Source organism: Squalius cephalus (genome assembly GCF_949319135.1).
Source record: "Squalius cephalus genome assembly, chromosome: 20".
Classification (NCBI taxonomy): Eukaryota; Metazoa; Chordata; class Actinopteri; order Cypriniformes; family Leuciscidae; genus Squalius; species Squalius cephalus.
In genome coordinates this window covers 21,482,062-21,497,862 of record NC_137141.1, presented here as the reverse complement: position 1 = coordinate 21,497,862, position 15,801 = coordinate 21,482,062, and the positions used below count along the sequence as shown (strand labels likewise).

The window sequence follows — 15,801 nt, the reverse complement described above, 5'->3', positions numbered from 1 at the left end:
ACTGAGCACCAGAACAGTCTGGCACAAGAAAAGTTTCTTCAACAATTGAATTGATTGCCCCTACTGGGAAATAAACATGTGCAATACAGAACACTACTTATAATCATATGTATTTAGCATACCATATATCTTATTCACATTCCCTTGCATTGTATATAACATACCTGTACATACATATATTGTCCATTGTCTATTTTGTATACTGTGTATTTTTTATATATTTATTTTTAATCACTTATTTTATTTTTATTATTTGTCTTGTCGCTGTCATTCTGTCAGTGCGCTGGAAGCTTCTGTCACCAAGACAAATTGCTTGTATGTGTAAGCATAACAGCTAGAGTGAGGGTCGAAAGAGGAAAAAACGAAAATGCCATTTTTGGCTGATAACTCTTGGCGACCAAAATTTCATGCATCTCTAATATTTTTCTTCATTTTTATGAAAAAATAAAAAACGTTTTGTTCCAAAAACAACATAATGATCAGAATGACAAACTGCAAAAGAATATTATCCTAATGTAAAAAATGCCAGTCTATTTTTTCCCTTCTTGTAAATTTCCTGTTTTTAGCTGTGCAGTATATTACTAGAGGCATGAGGAATCAGCGTCATCCATCAGGGACTTTATACATGAGTGTGTTTACACCTATATCGATCTCTCACACATATACTACAACACATAATGACAGATGCATTCTTCTGTTTCTGTCACATTCAGAGCTGATTCTGCCCCAGTCATCCTCTCAGGCCTGAAGCTGTATTTATGTAGAGTATGTTGTTAAAATGACAAAACTGTCATGCATGTGACATACTAACGTCTTAGCTGACTGACCCTCAGCACCTTAAGTAAGGCAGAAAAATATGCAACCCATGCTATGTGACCCAATGTGCTGTTCACACAAGCATAACATTACGCATCATGTAATTCTCACTTCATAATCTTAATGTGTAATGGAATTTTCCACAAGAAAGAAAGAAAGAAAGAAAGAAAGAAAGAAAGAAAGAAAGAAAGAAAGAAAGAAAGAAAGAAAGAAAGAAAGAAAGAAAGAAAGAAAATGCCATTTCATGAAGCTGACTAGATGGGTTCTTGGATGTGGAAAATTAGGTTTGATCTTATCAAATAATTAACTCGGAAAGGTTTGGTGCTCTAATATACACAACCATTTGACAGGTTGCTCTGGTTAATATCTTGTGTTATCAAAGAGGTGAGTTGCTGTCGCTTTTGGTATAATGACATATTTATCATAATACATTTTATACAACTGCACACGCTTTCTGATTGCATTAAGCACAAAGCAAGTACCACAAACATTAATTCCATCCACTTATCTATTCAAAAACTTACTTAGAATGTTAGGTAGCAAGCTATAAATGCTCACTTCAACTAGCCATTTAGGTAACTTACAACCAAATTTGACTTTATCAGGTAATTAACTATAAAGGTTGACTTTTAGTAACTTTTAGTCAATTTTTCCGGATAACTAGCGGTTATTTGAAACTGTTGACATTCAATTTTGATAACTACATTAGTAAATATATTATATTCTACAATTTTCACTTATTCAGGTAGCTAGCCAGGGGCATTCTAGGGGTTCAATCTTAGGGCAGCTCAGACAAGCAAGCATTTAAAAAATGAATTTTGTATATTGTTTGTATAGAGTAGACATGAACAATATAGTAGATTATATCAAGTCAATCCCTGAATACTGATTTCAAGCTTTAAAGCTTTAGTGCAGAGATTTGCTGTATCACAATTTACTGTACCTACATATCCTTTGTCTTAAAAAGTAGCAAAAGAGTAGGCAAGCTTTGGGACATACTACATCATAATTGCGTCTTTAACGGGCCGCTCTGTTGCTTAGTTATGTGGATCCTGTCACTGTTTAAACTGCCCTGACAATTTTGTCACTGTTAAAATCCTCCACATTCAATTTAATTTCCTATTGTATCGGAGAGAAATGAAGTAGCACGTTGATCTGCCAGTCGTGTCTTTCATGCGGAGAACTCTCCTCATGTGTCTGCATAATAATGCATATGTTGTTCCAGATTAAATATAATGTGGAAAACAGTATCTGACCTGATTCAAAAAATATTTATTTAATGTTTATTAATTATGAGTCAAACCCTCCTCTACTTAACCTTCGGTCTAACACATCTGCCATGTTTGTAGTTTTAAAAAATAAAATTATTTGTGTTTGTAACTCTAATTGAATCATCTTCAACGCACAATGGGTTGTGGGTAATATTAGCAGTTAGAGTGTGCACAAATCTGCACTTAAGCGGAAATAGTTAAGCAGAATTAAGCAGAAATAATAGATAGGGCTGCATGAATAATCGAAATGAAACCGAACCCGCGATTTCGCTTAGTGCGATTATGATGTATTATGTATTTGATTTTGCATACCTCCTGACAAAAATTAAGAAATTATTATCAAGATTTTTGTCATAATAATATAATATTTTATAATAAATCCTTACCTTTCTAATTATTTATAGTCATAGCCTGCCTGCATGTTAACATGTTAACCCTGCAGCTTTTTCATAAAATGTTTTCTGTAAAATAAAAATATTATTATTATAAGTATAAATACACAATTTTTTTATTTTTAATAATGAAAGTGTTATTACAATAGTACTATTTCATATTTTGTTTAATATTTTTATTTAGCAATAATAATAATCATAACAATTATTATTAGTCATATTACTAAATAAGCACAAAATGTTGGGGAAAATTAAGCAGCCCTACAAGCAAGCACAACAAACCGGTTGAATATATATATATATATATATATATATATATATATATATATTATATATATATATATATATATATATATAATTTTAACCAGAAAAATCGCAATTCAATTTTTTCCCCCAAATCGTGCAGCATATTGGACCATCCGGGTATCTTTGGAAAACTCATTTCAACATACTGTACAGTACTACAATTTAGGACACACTAATTCTAATTTCGAATACTATTTAGGATGGATAGCATGCAAATTGGGACGCAGCAATAGTGTCGGGATTAACCCTACAATGCTCCGAGAATGCTGTGGGACAATAAGAATGCAACATGTTGTGGTTGCTGTAGTGACTGTGGAAGGGACTTTTTAACTGAAATGATCTAATCTGGTCTGAATTTCTGCAAAGTGCCTCAGCTGAGATACATTGAAGCCTGCAAATGGAAAATGAACTCTCTTCATCTCTTCTATTTCCAAATAAAGCCATAGATACCACCAAGTCAAATTTAGATCGCACAAAAGACACTTTTGGATTTCAGTATTAAAGAAACCATTTCAGCTGATCTCTATTTTAAAGCTCTGCAAAAAATAGCATTTACTAAAATAGCACATCAAGTATTCTGGTCATGCTGCAAACTCATTCCCAAGGTTAAAAGCCATGTAAAGACTCCTGACCCAGACTAGGACTTGAGAAGCCAGAACCAGTTCAGCAACACATTTATCATCTTGAGTGGTCTAGAGGCCGAAGGTTAGGAATAAAAACTGCAGGAAATGGGTTAAAGGTCAAGATGAAAGTATTAATAATTTAGACCCTGGCAAACCACCTTCTGAGTTATTTGTATAAAGACTGTAATCTGTTAAATAAACGACAAGTTTCTCCTGATACACTACAGACATAATTAGTTTTCTCTCACCTTGAAAGCACTTTTTTGTTTTGTTATCAATCCTCTCATTGGGCATTTAAAGAGATCAATTACAGAGCTATGGTGTACCTTCTCCTTGAGTCTGGATCAGTAGACATTGTTCTTGTATATCAGCAATGGGAACACTCTTTCTTTGCAGACCTGGCCCAAGCTGACACTAATCATTTTCAATTAGAACATATAAGCCTCCTTGTTCTCATATTTAATTCATATCTTTATCAGCTCCCTGCCATTGAGATTCTGTTGGGATGCATACTAACTGATCACAGGACCACCTGCAAATGGGTGTCAGAATTACAACAAGTATCGACAAGCTAGAGAAGTGTACTGTGTCAGACTTGATTGATGTAAACACAGTGTGCACTCAATCATAGTAGAAGGGTTTACTCCCTGCACGCAGGTATGTGTGCAAAGTGCTTTACTGTTTTCCTTTGCATATAAATGAGCCACCTGTGCCACAGCAAATAAATAACAGGAATATTATGTAATGCTGTCTTACCTGAATAGTAGCAGGTATCATCAAGTGGAGAAAGCATGAAAAACAGAAAGAAAATATAAGCACCTGTGAGTTAAAAAAATCACAATGTGTATATACACACACACACACACACACTCATGCTCAAAAAAGCCCTGTTCGGATGGTAATTTTTTCTCAAGGGGTTGTAAGGTATTTTTTACAAGATGTTTTTCTCTAACCACCCGCAAAAAAATCAGAATGAATTACTGTATTTTGACAAACGCCACGGTCGTGTGGTAATTTAATTGCCGTCCGAAACCAGATCAATGAGTTTAAAAAGAAGAAAATTAAAAATTCACTGTTTAAATCCTTTTGACCACTGCCGTGCACCGTACTATAACTGTTGCACTTCGCTGTAATTGATGCATTTTAAAGATCAAGCCTACACTTTTATTACTGAAATGCAAGAAAGTATTTACAAAAACAATATTTTATCACCGCTCAAAAGAGAAAAAGAAGAAAAGCACTTAAACTTTCGAAAATGGGCTGTAATTATGGCAGCAATTATATACATTAAAAATTAAAACCATGCAACTTTATGTTTACCCCATATAAATAAGAGGCTGTATTAACTTATTTCCACATTTTTTTTAAATGACATCTATCAATTTGAGATAAAATACAAGACAGAAAACGATTTTAATCTGTAGTGTGCCTGTCTTCCAATTTTTAAACAATAATTAGGATATTATTTTCCTATTATTAAATTAAATATGAACTTATTATTATTTTCAACCATATGATATTTTATTTACAGCAGACAATCATGTGATTGACCACGTGAACAGCGCATTCCCAGGTTCGTAGGATCACAAAATCCACTCCTCCACTGTGAATAAATCGCCATCTGAATGCATGAGTTTTATCACTGAAGTGCCATGCAAATTTATTTTTACGGACATCCACATGAGAAACAATTACAGTCTGAATAGGGCTAAAGGCTGCATTTTTATGAAAAATACAGTAAAAGCAGTAATATTGTGAAGTATTATTACAATGTAAAATAACTTTTTTTTTTTATTATTGAAATATATTTTAAAATATAATTTATTCCTGCAATGACAAAACTGAATTTTCAGCATCATTACTCCAGTCTTCAGTGTCACATGATCCTTCATAAAGCTTCTTAAAGGGATACTTCACTTTAAAATGAAAATTCTGTCATCATTTACTCACCCTCAAGTTGTTTCAAACCTGTATGAATTTATTTCTTCTGCTGCACAGAAAGATAGATATTTTGAAGAATGTCAGTAACCAAACAGTTACCTGGAGCCATTGACTTCCATAGTACATTTTCTTTCCTACTATGGAAGTCAATGGCTCCAGTTAACTGTTTGGTTACTGACATTCTTCAAAATATCTATCTTTCTGTGCAGCAGAAGAAATAAATTCATACAGGTTTGAAACAACTTGAGGGTGAGTAAATGATGACAGAATTTTAATTTTAAAGTGAAGTATCCCTTTAAGAAACATTTAACATTATTATAACATTATCATCAATGTTAAAAACAGTTGTGCTGCTTCATATTTTTGTGAAGGGGGGGGGGGGGGGGGGGTGCAGGACAAAAGTCACAACAGTAATCTTTCTATATGAAAGAATGTTTCTGTTCACAGAGAAAAATAATGTTAACAAAACTTCTGCATTCCACAACAGCTAATGACATCTTATTAAAATCTATTTCTGAACCAAAACTCTGTTAGTCAAAATAAACCTCAAAGCAAACTCAAGTCAAATGGTTTAATTTTGTGCGATGTGAACAATGTATGCTGGCAGGACAGAATTTCAAAGCTATTACATTTAGTGTGCTGTCAAAGCAAGCCATCCAGTGTACTTAAATAATTTAATGAAAACAACACATACAACTTTCAGTGGTTGTCAAATTCATTTCAGTCTAAAATTCACACTTGGTCGGCTGCTGTACGGCTGCATTAACACCTCTTGATTATTTGATTGCTCAATCAACTCAATCAAATGTAAATAATTAAATGTACAGTCCACAAAAAAAACTCTTGTCATAATTTATGTTGGTGCCTTTCATATATATTCAGAAGACTCTACTGTCAGGCCTACTGTGCATTACCATTAACCATTCAGATTTAACACCTAAAGAGGGGATGTTTTAGCCTGGATGCCAGCCGAACTTAGCCCCGCCCACAACATTTGAAGTCGGGAAGTTCGGTCTGGACTTGATCCGTTTTGGAGCAACTATGCTCGAACCAAAGCTGTTCGGACCAATCAAATTGTCAGGGCGGGCTTTATACGATGATGGACAGATGATCGACAGTAACGTAATCATCCACGTCATCACGTCAGGCTAGGGATGTCTTCCTGATAAGACTACTTCATTTACTTCTGAATATTCCTGAGAATTGCCCAATTAACATTAACACTCTATCAGACTCATAATCACAGGGGGTCGTGCTATCTTATTAGTGTGATTCATCAAATGATCCCATCACTCACACTCCACCTGGGACGTACCGTTCCTGACTTGATCACAGTCATGCCAGATTAAAGACAAAACACAAACAAAGAGAGAATGAATAGTACAATGTTACAGTTCCTGAGTGTTTTAATAATGTCACTTTAACGAAGTTAATTGAATGAAAGATTCCGGAAGAGGGAATATGGTCAGTTTACTTAAAAATAACATTGAATGGGTTTGTTTATACAACTGATTAAGTCAGGAAATAATTTACCATCATGCCCTTTAGATTTACTACGAGTGTAATATTGTGGTAGTTTTCTTGCACTGCACTAAAGTAATTCAGGTGATACAGCAAAAACTGCATACGATTTGTATGGCAATATTCAAGATTTTGAGGTTGAGTGATCAGCTTCTCAGACTGATATATCACACACAACTGTTAGTGAACTAAGTGCCAACACATGTGTTAACCACTTCAGCTTCAATTTCAGTCTCTCTCAGTCTCCTCTCTTTCATAAGGCTGTCATTCAGTCCCTTCCGCCTTCTGTTTTGGGACTCTGATAAGGAAGGCCAAGCTATTAAATTTATCTTCTAACCTCTCTCTTTGGCATTATCAGTCTATTCTATCAGTCTTTAGAGATGTCTCCGCAGTCCCTTTCCCTCCCTCTCTATCAATCTAATCTCAACAGCTCCAGCTGACGACAGACGGGAACACACACAGCAACTCACACACTCCATCAGAGACTATGGCTGCAGGTTTTGAGGCTCTATGATATGATAAGCTGTCAAGATACTGTTGAGATCTCTCTCTCTCTCTGTCTTTTCCTCCACCACTCTCTCTCGTTTCTCTCTCCACACCCATGCACACTCATAGAAACATAAGTACAGACACATAAAATGACACCTGTTCTTTTATCTGTGAAAAGAAAGCCACTCCTACTAAATGACTCCTGTGGTGAGAACCACTAAAACAGTACTCGCATCACAAGAGTCCTGCAGAGTGTGGACTTTAGGTCTACAAATTCCCCCTCGCAGGATATCGGATCTAAAATAACATCATGAGAGCATGTGACTGGGTCATGAACCACATCCTGCTGGCATGTGGGTGAAGTGGTCATGTTGGGCAGTCTGCGATTGGCAACACTTGATCAAATACCAGCATGGTTCGCAGCAGGTGGCTGGGGGGGTGGGCGCTAACCAAAGGGCATCGCTGGCGTGAGGGATTATGTAGGGGGAGGGCCAGCTGGTACTAGTGAATGGACAGGTTTGGGCCTGGAGATGCCAAGTAGGACTGCGCAGATAGAGGTGCCAGGGCAGACATCCCACGGATTCAAAACAATGCCTTCAGTCCAGCCCCGAATAATGTGAGCTGAAGGACAAGGAGATGGAGATGCAACAGACTAACGAACACCAAGTGTGTGAATTCTGCTGCAGCGCACTGCAATATTGACTCCCGATATGGACTCCTGAATGCTGAGATCACTGTGGTTTAAAAAGTGTGAATGTGTTCAGACTAGCTGGAGTGAGATTAGGAAGAACATCAATTCCATTATCTATGAGAGTGTGTGTGAGTGTGTGTGTGTGTGTGTGTGTGTGTGTGTGTGTGTGTGTGTGTGTGTGTGTGTGTGTGTGTGTGTGTGTGTGTGTGTGTGTGTGAGACTAAGAGAGTGTATGTAGAGAGGAAGTCTGTAGCATGTCTGCAAGAGAGGAAGGAGTGTGAATTTGACACTCTTGATAGACAGAATGATCTACACATGGAATTATAGAATGACAGATGGACACACAGACAGAAAGATAGACGGACAAGTAGATAGAACGATAGACAGGTTGAACGATAGAACTACAGAATGACAGATATAATGACAGACAGATACGTAGATAGTAGAGATGTGCCCGAAGCCAAATACTTTATTCGGAAAGAACGGATAATTGGCTTCAATACGAATAATGAATTCAAAAAAAAATGAGTGAATGAGTATTAATGAGTGAATGAGTGTAAACTCTATGAATGAAATGCGCGCAAATTAAATAGCCACGTTAGACAGACAGACAGACAGACTGCCGATGATCATTTTCTGGAAGTTAAGTCTTATGAAGTTTTAAACACTAATGTCACTCTATTCATGTCCTCGTCCTTGCTGTTATTCAGAGGTGCAGCACGTTTGTCACACTGCTGAGTTTTAAATTCGGTTCCTGCTGTGAGTGAATGTTCACGCCGGTGTCTCTAGCTCCGGCCACTCAAAGGACGACTAGGGGACTTCAGACTCAGAGTTCTGCTCATTCACTCACAGAAGAATAGGAGAGAGAGGGAAAAATGTAAAAAAGAGGGAGAGACAAGACTCTAGTCCTCTCCACTGGTTGATTCATAAAGAACCTGTACACGACAGATAAACGAAACAAGGAGCGATAAGGTACTCATCTCTTCCCTTTCTGATGGGCCTAATATTTTTTTCTCTCTTCTCCCCTGCTGTTCTGTATCTTGTCCTCTGGTTTGCGGGGCTACCGCTGACCCTCTCGGAAAGACAGTTCGGCACACTGCCATACCCTGGGGGAGGATGAAATTAGTTTTAAGAAGAAAAAAAAAGAGAGAGAAAAAATAACCAGAGTCCAGCGAGGAGTAATATTCAACATGGCCTGGCAGCAGTCGTCTAAATGCTAATCCACTATCAGGTACACAGTGCCTCCTAGTCCTGCGGCTCCAAAACAGTTCTATCAGTGTGTGTCAGGAAATTACAACAGCTTAATTTAATTAAGACACAGTCAACACATAAAGTGGATGCAACAGTTCGCACTAGCATTGTGAGCAGAGACTGTGACCTTTCAATACGACGCGGCACTTTGAAACACAGACAGTTGACAGACCCTGAGGCGGGAATGTCGCGACAGTTGACAGACCCTGAGGCGGGAATGTCGCAAAAGTCTTGACCCATAAAATGATCCTAAAGCTGTTTTCCATCATCCATTAATTCTCATTATAGTTTCTGAACAAGTCTGAACATAGACTTTACATGTAGACTTTACACATAGACTTTAAGCCCAAAGCACGTATTTACATGGCTCATTTGAATACCCAAATTAATTGACTTCTTCAACGGCATATTCAAGTGATTTCACCGAAAAATCAACAGGGTTTGGTAACAAGTATACAGTAATAAAGTACTTACAAATCATTAACAAACTATTAGTTATTCATAGTTTGTATATTGTAGTCTCTACATTGTAAAGTACATATGTAAATAAGTAAATAGTGAGTTCTTCATTCACTGTCACTGTAATGAACACAACTATTATTGTTTAATTAGCTCGTAGTAAATGAATTGTTAATTGGCTATTAGGAGTAAGTAGTTCTCACTTTGGATTAGGTCACGGAAAATGCCATTAATTAAGTGCTTTAACTCAGCTTTTGCAACATTAATTCAATTCATATTCAGTATTCCTTAAAATGTTTACAAATACATTAAGCACACACACACACAGTCATATATGGTTTACATATCATGGATTCTCCATAGGCATAATGGCTTTTATACTGTACAAAATTTCACTGAAAACTATATATAATATAATATAATATATATATATATATATATATATATAAATAAATAAATAAAAATATATATATATTTTTTTTTTAAGGGACACTTAACTGTGTCCTAACCAGACGCAATGCGATAAGATTCCAGCGACAAATAATGTGTCTGTCCACATTAGATGCGAGATGCGTCAAAATCAATCAAATCCTTCTATTCTTCTATTAAATCATAAGAATCCAAAGTGATCATTACCATACCCTACAACTTGAAGTTTAGTAAAAATAAATGTGAAAACAGAAGTTTGGAAATATGTCCTATTGTGTTTAAAATAGTTTTGACCTCCTTAATTGACCTCAACTTTCTAAATAAATAGAGAGGTGACTTTCATTACTTTCACCTTCCTGCAACTCACCTCAAGGGTGCAAAAATGCCATTTGGAATCTGCCCAAAATCATATTCTGCCTCTGTCCCTTGACGGCTACATGAATAGGCAGGTTTCCCCAGGGAGAAAATTGTAAAAGTCATCAGCTCCATTTTATTTCATACTGACCCGCACTTGCATATTTTACAATTTGCACCGTTAATTTTCCCTACTACTGTAAGTGTGTGTGTACAGTATGTGTGTGTGTTTTCTGTGACAGGGTATTTTGAAGTTTATTTGCATGTGTTTGCATTCCACCCATCCTTCTCCCCAGTGAGTGTGAATCCGCTGAGGGAAAAAGTCCTGTGTTTTTTGAAGTGTGATGTCTTGGAGCCTGAAGAGAAGTTTAGGAGTTCTCCTCTGATTTCAAGAGTCGTGAATACTCATCTGAATAATTATACCCACTCTCTGCTTTCTTCTGTCAGTCTAAATGCATTCCCTGCGTACATTAATGGCAGCTCCACACAAACCCTGCCCTAGTTATCAGCATCTTCCCTAAAATAAAATAAAAAAACAGAGATGCTGAAAAGTAAACTGTCCACTAAAGGATATACACATTTTCTCTCTTATGAAATTGCCGGTTCAGTTATGATATTGACTTTAAAATCATATAAATTACATCGTATGTGTGTATAAAAATATAAAGGTAAAAACAAAAACAAGAAGGTAACTAAATTAATCACATTTTTTCTGTGATTAATCGCGATTAATCGCAATTAAAAACACTTACATTTTTTTAAGTTTTTTAATTTATTTTATCAATTTAAACATTTCACAGTTAATCTCCAGATTAATGTACACTGTAAAAAATATTTTTGCAATTTAGTTATTTCAACTTATTTTTGTGAGTAGAGATAACTAGATTGTCCAGACAACAAGAAATTTTAAGTTTTCTTGTCCTCAACTAGACTGAAAGTTGAATGAACAACTTAAATTGTTATTTTAACTCAAAAATGTATGTTTAAACAACTGCACTAGATTGTCTGTTGAATTAACACGTATTATTGTTATTTTAACTTATACATTTAAGTTGAAACAACTGCACTAAATTTCCTGCTGGTTTTACTTCAATTATATTGTAATGAAGTATAAATGACTTTAATAGAAGAAAATTTACTTTGTAAAGTAAACTTAGTAAACTAAACTTAATTTATCTATATATCTTGCTGTCTGGTAGACTGCATTAAAACCTAAACTTAAAAAATTATGAGCACAAATTAATTAAATTACACAAAAAAATTGTATAGCTGTTTCAGTTTTTATCTTATTCATGGTCAGATTCAATCCATCATGGGCGGATTTGAGCGATTCATGAAAATGAACCTCTCAAGATGATTCGGTGAATCATTTTTTTTCTCTCTGAGAATTTTCGAGAAGCCCGCGGAAACTGGATGATTTTCCCTGTTGGACCTTAGCTGCTACGTGTCTTCAGAAGAAGTGACACAGAGTAAGTGAAAGTGGATGCAAGGTTTTAGTTCGTTTTAGAATTATATTATCCATTTCGAGTCAGAGTGTTTTTGTACATAGAAGATTCGCTGATTTGTTTTACTTCCTTGTGTTCAAGCTTCAGTCAAAAGCTGCTCGTTCACCAACCGGAGTTACCGGACCAAACCGGATTTTTTTTTTTTTTTACCTCAGTTGCAGAGCGCCAGATATAGGTAAGTTTTCACCAAAATATTTGAATTAAAAAAGTAACTGTCAAATTGAATCGATATGGGTGATAAATATCAAGTAACGTTAATACGTCTGTGGTTTGAAATGTCACGGTTTCCAAGTTAGGCTGCTGTTCAGTGTTTGGATTTTGCCGGCCTCGCGCCATTTCGTTCATGTTTTAAGAAATTTTGATAATAGGGTGAATTACTCACGATGTTGTCACGAATTTAAGACTATTAAGTGTATTTCTGCACATAGAATATTCGCTCATTGTACTTTCTCGTGTTGACTCACAGGTTCAGTCGACTAAAGCTTGTTCATCAACCGGAATGTTTTACCTCAGTCACTTCAATTCAACTCAGTTGCAGAGCGCCAGATATAACGTTAGGTAAGTTTTGACCACAATCTTTGAATTAGAAAAGTAAATGTTAACGTGAATCGATATGGGTGATGTACAATTAATACGTCTGTGGTTTTAATGTTTTCATTATTACTAACGTTATTCGGAGTTTGGATCTTGTGCCATGTCGTCGCGCTTATGTTCATGTTTTAAGAAATCTTGATAATAGGATGAATCACGATGTTGTCACGAATTTAAGATTATTGAGTGTATTTCGAATCAGAGTGTTTTGCACATAGAAGATTATCTCATTGTATTTTCTCGTGTTGACAGGTTCCGTCAAGTTGACTAAAAGCTTGTTCACCAACTGGATTTTTTACTTCAGTCATTAGCCTAGCGTTACATAACAGTTGCAGAGCACCAGATGCAGGTGAGTTTTCACTGTAATCTTTGGGAATTCTTAAAATTAACTATCAATTTGAATTGATGTGGGTAAAATAAGTAACTTATTATATCTGTACTTTTAAATGTGACTGTTTTTATTAATATGGGATATGGTTGTGATTGACACGCACTGCATGTTATGCGTGTTTGAGTCACTTGTAATTTGAGAACACATTTAAACCATCTTCCTAAATTCATCATGTGAATCGTTTATAAACCTGTAGTCTGAAGTTTTAGGCATTTGAAAGCAAAAATATTTGGGTTAGTTCATTTAGGGTTAGTTCACCCAAAAATGAAAATTCTGTCATGCATTAATCATTTCTTGTAAAATAATTCTGTAATTACTCATCCTCATGTTGTTCCAACCCCATAACCCCTAATTTCCACCAACTGCGGAACGGCTGCAGATCTACTCCGGAACGGCGGCGGAGTCAGAAGGTTTCCATTAAACCTCAATACACACAAAAAATACACACAAGTTAATGTGTGTATTTTCATTGAATGCGGAACGGCTGCGTTCCAACTCCGGCGATCCGCAGCCCTCCGGAGCAGATACGCAGAGCTTCTATTTTTGCCAGATGCCGGAGAGCTCCGCAGCAATTCAGCACTTATATCGCGCGATCATATACTTAGATCTCGTGGGTCCTTGTGACCTCAGCTGTCAGTCATGGCCACAGCCATTCCGCAACAAATCCGGACCTGGTGGGTATTGAAGGATGATGGAGCACAGAGCCGACACGCAGCGGAGCCGATCCGCAGCCGTTCCGCAGTTGGTGAAAATCCGGGTTAAGACTTTCGTTCATCTTTGAAGCACAAATTAAGATATTTTTGATTAAATCTGTGAGCTGTCTCACTCCTCCATAGGCTTCTAGGCAATTTCATTCTGCCGGTCCAGAAAAGTTAGTACAAACATTGTTAAAATAGTCCAAGTGACTACAGTGGCTCAACCTTAAGTTTATTAAGTGACGAGAATACTTTTTGTGCGAAAAAAACAAACAAAAATAATGGCTTTATTCAACTCTTCATTTTCTTCCATGTGGGCCTCTGACGTGAGTTCACGAGAGCGCCACGATGCATGCGCGAGAACTGAGAAGATGTTGAAAAAAGTCTGGGGGTTTTTTTTGCACAAAAAGTATTCTCGTCGCTTGATAAACTTAAGGTTGAGCCACTGTAGTCACTTGGACTATTGTAACAATTTTTTTACTAACTTTTCTGGGCTGGCAGACATCGATTACCCAGCAGTCTATGAAGGAGTGAGCCAGCTCTCAGATTTCATCAAGATGTTCCGAAGATGAACGAAAGTCTTACGGGGTTGGAACAACACCTTTAATGCTTTTCAGAGTTTCTTTTTGAAAGGAATGTTGTGAACAGGATGTTTCATGTGTTGGTATGTTGTGGGAGTGGCATTTTAGAGTGTTTAGTTTAATTGATGAATTTGTTGAAGCTTGAGTGCATAAATAATTGGTAACTTAGTTGATATTAAAATGGCATTTAAGCCAATTCATAGGTCTTTAATGTGTTTAACAATGTTTAAACGGTTTCTTTTGGAACAAAGGATGTTTCTATATTGAATGCTGTGGGTTGATCTTGTTTAATGTTATTTAACAAATTAATCCACAAGACATGCATTGAGACAGGTGTAAAACACCTTTCCAAGGTTGTTTTCTGCAATTTCATTGCAAAAAAAAATTGTATTGTATATAACACCTGATGTACTTGTTACATCATAAGAATGGCATCTATGCTAATGTTAGTCTTTCTGTTTATTCCAAGGTTTACTGAAGTCAGCCGGATCCGGGCCGTATCCAGATCAGGTGGTGGACCTGCGCCTGGACCCATCTACAACTCATCCCTGAAGTGCCAGCCTCATCAGCCCTGTGAAGGCCTCATCGACACGACAGCCATCAGCACTGATCCTCAACAAACTCGTATACATACCGGCGTGACTCCGACTTCCAACCAGATGGAACTGGATAAATATTCGGAATGTTCTGATCCAATCTGACTTCTGACCTGTAACGCTGCCTGAATCATAATCATACACTGTTCGTTCTTTGGCCAGAGGAGAACTGGCCCCGACTGAGCCTGGGTTCTCCCAAGGTTTTTTTCTCCATTCTGTCACCTGATGGAGTTTTGGTTTCTTGCCACTGTTGCCTTGGCTTTTGGCTTGCTTAGTTGGGGACATTTAATATTTAACAATATTATTGATCTGCCTTAATTAAGGTGGAAGATGATGCAATTTTCTTCTAGAAACAAACTTTGTTGTATTATTTTCATGTTATCACTGTGAAGCTGCTTTGATACAATCTGTATTGTAAAAAGTGCTATATAAATAAAGGTGACTTAACTATTGTAAATTGTATCAGTGATCGATAATTTTCCATTTTTTTTTTTTTTTTAATCAAATGTATTTTACAAATTAATGTTCTAGTAGTAATTAATTATTTGGTACTGCTGCAGGTTTCAAAATACTACTTTAGTTGGCTGAACTTATTAGATGTAGTTTAGAAAACTTAACTTTAGTTTGCTGAACTTATTGGATGTAGTTTAGAAAACTTAACTTTAGTTGACTTAACTTAAATTCGAAGTTAACTTAACTAAATTAAATCAGTTCATTGTACTTCATAACTTGTCAGGTAAACTTTTCCAAATTTGTCAGGTACACTTTTATAAATAAGTTAGTTTAACTTAAAAATATCCATGCAAAAAGATAACAAAAAATAATGAGTTAAGTCAACAAAATAATTTTTTACAGTGTAGAAACAACATAAAGACAGTACTTTTTAAATACTTTTTTAA

At 36.1% G+C, this 15,801-nt stretch overlaps 1 protein-coding gene across 4 annotated transcripts in view; it reads right to left on the bottom strand.

Moving 5' to 3' along the window:
- The window catches only part of grid1a (glutamate receptor, ionotropic, delta 1a), a 290,739-nt gene that overhangs the window by 189,802 nt on the left and 85,136 nt on the right, over positions 1 to 15,801 (bottom strand). The gene's annotated exons all lie outside the window — the stretch shown is intronic.